The sequence below is a fragment of the Camellia sinensis genome, chromosome 1 (genome assembly GCF_055761805.1).
Source record: "Camellia sinensis isolate YWXY chromosome 1, ASM5576180v1, whole genome shotgun sequence".
Classification (NCBI taxonomy): domain Eukaryota; kingdom Viridiplantae; phylum Streptophyta; class Magnoliopsida; order Ericales; family Theaceae; genus Camellia; species Camellia sinensis.
Genome location: NC_138961.1, coordinates 233793304 through 233800075, shown reverse-complemented (window position 1 = coordinate 233800075; position 6772 = coordinate 233793304). Strand labels below are relative to the sequence as shown.

General features: G+C 33.9%; 1 long non-coding RNA gene across 1 annotated transcript; it reads left to right on the top strand.

The window, feature by feature from the left end:
• The first annotated feature begins 1548 nt into the window (after positions 1 to 1548).
• On the top strand, positions 1549 to 5369 carry LOC145790683 (uncharacterized). The gene is made up of 4 exons (XR_014329611.1): positions 1549 to 2976; positions 3517 to 3576; positions 4336 to 4427; positions 5073 to 5369. It is a non-coding gene; the product is annotated as an uncharacterized LOC145790683 (long non-coding RNA).
• Positions 5370 to 6772: the final 1403 nt, after the last annotated feature.

The window sequence follows — 6772 nt, the reverse complement described above, 5'->3', positions numbered from 1 at the left end:
TTTCATTTTCCCTTTTTAACAGATAAGCATGTCAGCTCTATCATCGTTTCAACAGATATGTATAAAAACTATATCCCACATTCAGATAAGCATATAAGCTATATCCACATTCTACAACAGATAAGTGTAACCACAATATCCACAGATAAGCATATAAGCTGTATCCACACTTCACAATGATAAGCATATGAGCTCTATCCTCACTTCTCTAGACAAGCATATGAGCTGTGTCTACGGAGTTCATCCCCTATCTCCTCCCAATACTTATCCGGTTTAGAGGTACATCCCCTATCTTCCCCTAAACCGCGGAGTACATCCCCTATCTCCTCCTCTACACATAACGTATACAAACACAATGGTTCTATATACAATCACTCAATACATATAATTAATGTATTCTATCAACAGTCAAGTGCCATGACACATTTCATTGATTAGTTTCAGTTTGCCTAATCATCATGCATTGTCTACAACAATCACGACTATCCTCCACCGATAGCCCAAAGCAGATATTTCTAAACAGAAAATAAATGCACAATGGATATTCAATCAACATTTCATTTCCTCATTTCTCACAATTAATTATCCCAATTAATTAAACAATGTAATTAGGTCAATTCCCATAATTAACATTTCAACCCTTAGGTCCCATTTTCATCAATGATTTAACATTAATTCCATTTCTCTATGCCAAACATGCATCTAGGTTTATTATGAATAAAACCCCAACTTTTGTAAAATTGCACAAAAGCCCCAAACTTTCACAAAATTACCAAACCAACCCCAACATCTCAAAATGCCAAAATTTAAAGACAAAACCCATAGAGAGGAGTAGGATATCCCTACCTCAAAGTTTAAGCCCAAAAGGAGATGAAGACCCGAAGATTGACGTGCTCCAAATCCAAACTTTTTCAGATTAAATCGAAGCTCTCAACACCCTCTATCTTTTTAATAAAGGCCCTAGGCTAGATTCACACCCTAGGGAGATCAAATCTTAGAGAGAATGTAAGTTTAGAGAGAGAGAGGCTCGGATTTAGGTTTTGCTCAAAGAAAAGAGGTGAAAAAGTGATGTTTAAGACGCTGCTGTCCGCTGATATAAAACACGCTCGCTCGAGCGAAGACATGGTCGCTCGAGCGACCAGACACAGAAACTCTCGCTCGAGCCAAGAAGTTCTCGATCGAGCGAAGAAAAACCCAGACCGCTCGAGCCAAGAAAAGCTCGCTCGAGCCAAGAAACACAACTCTCAGGTCCAGAACCAGACGCAACACTCGCTCGAGCGAAGCCACCCTGGCTCGACCCACCAGACACAACCTCACTCTCGCTCGAGCGACCAACTCCTCGCTCGAGCGAAGGTCCAAAAATCTGGGCAGCAACACTAGGCTCCCAAACACAACCAACCTGTAACAAATCTGCCCAACACATCCCATACTCAATATACAAAGTAAAAAGGATGCAAACAAGATAATAAACAACATCCAACATCCACGGACACATGTCCGGATCACTGTACAACAAGGGTAAACCCGGGATCGCTATAAATCACAATTATTGTTGCATTTTGGAGTGTATGATTTTTACCTTTTCTATCTTTGTAATTAAAAATTATATAAATATTTTACCATGTATAGTTCTCAGTTTGGATTGAATGATCTTTTACATACATACATAGTCCATTTAAATTAGTGTTTGGTTCATTGGAATGAAATGTTTAATACATCAAAATATGCATTATTTTATGTTTGGGTGACTAAAAGAATAACAAAAAACACATTGCAAATGATCATTCCATAGGGAAATTTAAGAAATGAGTATTTCATTCTATTCCATGTGATTGTTGAGAACTAAATAGAATATCAGTTTTTTCTAGGCTTTGGTGATGAATTTACTAATTACAATCACTCCTAGACATTGGCATATGTTATCTAAATATAATATGTAATTTGTGGTTTGACTTTCATATCCTTTGCTTGTGCTTTTGTTTTTTGATTTTGAATCCCTTTCTTAGCACAAAGTATTTTTCAACCATATGGTTGGATATATTATTGAATATCAATTTTTTTCTAGGCTTTAGTGATGAATTTACTAATTACAATCACTCCTGGACATTGGCATATTTTATCTAAATATAATATGTAATTCTTGTGCTTTGACTTTCATATCCTTTGCTTGTGTTCTTGGTTTTTGGTTTTGAATCCCTTTCTTAGCACAATGTTTTTTTCAAGCACACGGTGGGATATATTATTGAAAAGTGCAATTCCTTTTACTAGGTTGATTAAATTTTTATATTTTAGCTTTCATGTAGGTAAGTTAACTTATCTCAGAGCTTGTGATTTGAAGGTAGCTCTTTTAGTTAAACTGGGTTTCTATGATCAATTTTCCATCACACATCCTACTTTTTTTTGACACGTCCTTTAATAGGTTTTAGTTTTTTTTTTTTTTTTTTTTTGCTGATGATTTCATTGTCTAGATGATTTAAGATTATTCTAAATAACAAATATAAGTGGCAAATGAATATAGAAAGACTGATCTATTTATTTATTTACCTTTCTTACAATTCTTGTATGCATTACCCTGCTTCTACAAGCATATAATTGATGCAGGCTAATGTTTTTACTTCTATTATTTTGAAATTTTATGCCATATTGGTCGCAATCAATCTCATGTGTTAATTAAGTGGCCACTTTCTTCTTTGTTTTGTGGTATACCCTTATTCCTTCTTCGAAAAATTTAAACAGTATGGAAAATAGTAAAAGTGAAGTTGTTGCCTCTATATTGGCATACAAACTACAGACAATTTTCCTAGCAAGGAAATAGCTGAAAATCAGTTTTCCCTGCTCTACTTTATTTTCATTATTTTGTTTTGATTTTGTAATTTCTTTTTCTTCCTTTTTGTTGATTTTGTTAAGGTTGGCAACCTGGAATCCAAGAAAGGGTAGCTGATTGGGATGAAAATTTGGACAAGTTTGAAGATTAAGGTATTTTAAACAGTTTTCGGATAGGATTAAGTGGACATTTACCTTGAGTATCTTTTTCGCAAGAAGTGTTTGATGCTGGATCTTTGAGTGTTTTGTGGATTGAAAATTTTGTGGTGTAGGGAATTTGAAGCCAAGATGTGCAAGTTGTAGTTGTATTATTGTAATTCTGATGAACTCTTGCTACTTCCAAGTTTCACATTTGTCAAAGAGCTCACTCTTAATGTGGAAAATGTTGTAGCCCCTCCCAAACCAAAATCCTCTCCAGTTGTTAGTAAAGCACCATCCACAAAAGAGGGTGTACATGTTTCATATTCTTTAACTTCTCTTATGGTTGAAAGTTATGAATACCAGATTGCCTATTGTAATATCTCTTCACTTTTACATATGCATCATGCACTTTGATCATTAATTCAAGTAGTTTGTGTGAATATTATTTGCACATAGATTGGGAAGCATAAGTTATTGCTCTTTAATAGTGCTGTGGTGGTTTCTGATGCTAAGTATCCATATTATTTTTCCTAATTTCTCTATTGGGTGCAGAAAGTCGCAATCAAGAAGATGGATATACAAGTTTCAAAGGAATTTCTTGCTAAACTGAAGGTATAGTCACATGTTCATTATCTGAACCTGGTAGCACTCTTATCCATCTTATTAGTAAATATATGTACATACCATTCTATTGTATTTGATATGGACTTTGCTAACATTTAGAACCTAGAGTAATTTGAATTCATTCCATTTTTCGAAATCCTTTTTATTTTTAATCCTCTAGAATTTAACATCATATTACGGTAATTTGATAACCAATATATTTACATTGCGCCATTTAGCAGCAGTTAGAGTCCTTTGGCTTCAGATAGAGTTGGACTTGCTTTGTTTTTTCTTTGTTGGCTATTTGTACCTAACTAAATGGCCTATAGATAAACCTCTGGTTATGTTATGAAACTTATAAAAGAAAATTTGAAATGAAAGTGGACTTGTTCTATGTTGTGTTCAAATTTCAGAACCTAAAGAGATCCTAAATGGTTTACAAATCCATTCTTTTGGCCTGTGTTTCTAACTTGTAAAACTGTAGATATTTAGAAGTCTTCAGGTAACATACTTAAAGATTATCATATGCCGAAATGTTTAATGCCTATTCACCCTGAAGCTTGAGTTTTGTTGCATCCTTGTTACCAATCACTTTTATTGTTTTAGAATTCACTGCATGCAGATTTTCTGCAGTCATTTTGAGTCCAGTTTTTTACTTTTGGCTATGAGTGCTGAATATTTTATATTTAGAATGACAATCTCATTTTAATTTTTCTCTACAGCTTAATATTTCTTGCATATGTAATTTGGTTATCTTGTCAAATGTAGATATTGGGGCAAAAAATTTCTCAAACTTCATCTCTAATTATGCAATTAGTGTGCCAAATTTAGTGATGAGGAACTTCTCATGAATGCTACTGGTAATTTCCTTGAGGCCGCAATTTTCTGAAGCACTTTTGCACTACAAGCAGTTTGCTCTTCTTATTTTTAAGTATGTAAGCCACCTGCGCTACAATTCTTGTTGTTTTTATTGGTGTTTCAATCGTGTAGGAACAATCACTAACTTATGTTTATATGTTAATTTAGTAGAACATTTCTTCTTCAACTAGGGTAGAATAAAAAACAACTTTTGACATTTAGGCACAAGGTCCCGGGAAAATAGTGAAATATGTATCTAACGGCCCAAAAAACATCACAAACACCTTGAGATTATCAGAAATTATCATGAACACTTTGGGAGGGATCAACATAAGTTGTGAAAACTTACAGAACAATCATAGGACCCTCGGTTGGAAAACATTTAGGCTTGAAAATAGGCCGTTAGGGAGTAAAATCTTGAAATAGTCGTTAAAAGGCCAAGAAATATCATGAACACCTTGGGAGGAACTAATGTAAGTTATAAAAATTTACGGAATAAGCATGGTAAAATTTGGTTTAAAATTTACTTTGAAATTTTTATTTTTTCTCTTCTAGGTTGCATATTAACATATTTAGTGAATGGTTACCTTAACCTTTTGTTGTTGTTTTTTTTTTTTATTTTTTATTTTTTATTTTTTAAATGGCAGATTGCAGATGAACGAATTTGGTAACCTGCATAGCAAGAGTTTTTTGTTGATATTACCAGACACATCCATCACAGTGTAGTTGTACTTTTTGTTGATATTACCAAACATGTATTTTGACTATGTTATTGTGGGTTACGATTATATTGTGATGGATCTTATCTTTTTGTTGATATTTTATTGAATAGATTAAAATGAACAGGTTTTTGTTGATGTTACCAAATGAACAGGTTTTTGTAATAATTTGTAATGGATATTATATTCAGCAGGTTATTAAAATGCACAAGTTATTTTGATTGTGTTGTAGTTTTTGATTTTACTAGAATAGATGTCATAGTTTGGATGTTATATATTAATTTCTTGATACTATGATGTATTTTGCTTAGGTTGTTTTATGATAATGAACAGTTTAATTTTATATTGATTTGTATTAGATATTTTATTTAATAGATTATTAAAATGTACAGGTATTGTTTATTGAAAAAAATATATAAATTGCAAATGTAACTCTCCCCTCAATTTTTAAAATTTATTTATTATTGGCGACGAAAAAAAATTGACACTAAAACTTTCTAATCCCAACAAATAATTTCGTCACACATTCATTATTTCATCACTAAATTAAAATATTTGTTGACAAAAGTTTTCGTCACTAAAGGTTCTTTTTTTTTCCATCTTTTGGCGACAACATTTTCGTCACCAAAAATTTTATCGCTATTTTTAATGACGAAATTTTTTGTCACTCAAAATAAATATAATAAAAGTTTATTTAATTTTAGTGACGAAATGGACATTATAGGTGACAAAATATTTAACATTTAGTGACGAAATATTTCGTCACCAAATACCAATAATAGGTGACAAAATAAATTTTCGTCATCAGGTACTTTTAGTGACGACGAATTGATGACGAACATGGTGACGAAATTATTTCGTCACAGATCAATTTGGTGACGAAAATTTCACTATTGGAGACGAAGTGATTTTGTCATTAAAGTATCATTTTGTTGTAGTGTCCACCTCCGCCCTGACATATTGGCCGAGATGTCATTATCTAGGCCGAGGTGTTCATCACCAAGGCCGAGATGTGAATCATCTAAGCCGAGATGTTACCTTTGCACCCAAGTGATCTTGTCCCGGAGTGGTATGACCTAGACCGAGGTGTGGCACATCTAGGCCAAAGTGTGGCACAGCTTAGTCAAGTGTTGTCCTTCCTAGCCGAGATCATTGTTCCCCGACTTGCCGATGTCTTATTATTAGCCGAGATCATTACCCGCCAGAGTGCCCATGCCATCTTGCTTGTTGAACACACTTTGTCATAGTTTTGTCTTGTCACTCAGCCACCTTTCTGTGTAGCACCAACCAGCCGCTGCCACGTGCTCCTATAGAGGGTTAAGTCAGCCAGTAGACCTAGAAATGTATCATTTTGCCGTATGTCTTTGTTTGTGAGGAGAGAGAAGCTCTAGAAGAAGAAGAAGAAGATTTAGAGTGAGAGAGTGGGCTTCGAGCTTGATTCCTAGAGATCAAATCGTTCGATTCGCGTATTGAGGTTAGATTCTTGATTTACCCTTGTCGTTCTTATTGATCATCTAGCTGCATTGCATGATCGAACCCGTTCTGCATGTCATGCATCGATTTAAAGTTGGTTTTAGAAAGAGAAAATAGTGTTCATGTGTTCTTGAAGGAAAAGTCTTGTTTGATCA